Raw genomic sequence first — 768 nt, 5'->3', positions numbered from 1 at the left:
TATATATATATATATATATATATATGCATGATGCATGTGTGTATGCATGCGAGCGTATCTGTCTGCCTTGAAACATCTGTAGTGTAGTATTATTGCTACTCTTGTTTGTAAACAAGTTACAAAACAGCACCTCCAGTCTTATATTAGTTATCGCTCAATAAACACAGTAAATCAGATTTTATGTTTAAAACTTAAACACCGCATGACAAACAAATACATGTTGTCACATAAACAAGGGCTCTGACGGCTTGTCAATTGTGCTGTTAACCATACTAGTTAGAAAAACTCAATAATTGTATGCGATCCTTCCAGAAAAAATTCTACCAGAAATTTAATAATTACATTTAACGATTGCGAAAATTATCATAATTTCGTTATATATTTCTTTTGTTTATGATACAAATGCAATGTTCATATTGCTACTGCTGATGTTTGTTTATCATATTTTGGGATATGATGTTCGAGGAAGATGTCGATGGAGAAATTAACCCTTGTGATGATGGTGACGACGAAGATGACGACGCCGATGACTACGATGATAATTATAATGATGATGATGATGATGATGATGATGACGATGAAGTAGTATTGATGGTGAGATTCATATCATCAGCAATGCTTGTGTGAGAAATTATGTTTATGTTTACTTTTCAACGTGTTGACACATTGTTTCTTAAACCTATAAATTATGAACGCACACGTACCCGCGCATCATATATATATGTGCGTGTGTGTATGTATATATATAAATATATATATATATATATA

Source organism: Octopus bimaculoides, chromosome 6, assembly GCF_001194135.2.
Source record: "Octopus bimaculoides isolate UCB-OBI-ISO-001 chromosome 6, ASM119413v2, whole genome shotgun sequence".
Lineage (NCBI taxonomy): Eukaryota > Metazoa > Mollusca > Cephalopoda > Octopoda > Octopodidae > Octopus > Octopus bimaculoides.
Note: the sequence above shows the minus strand (reverse complement) of the source record.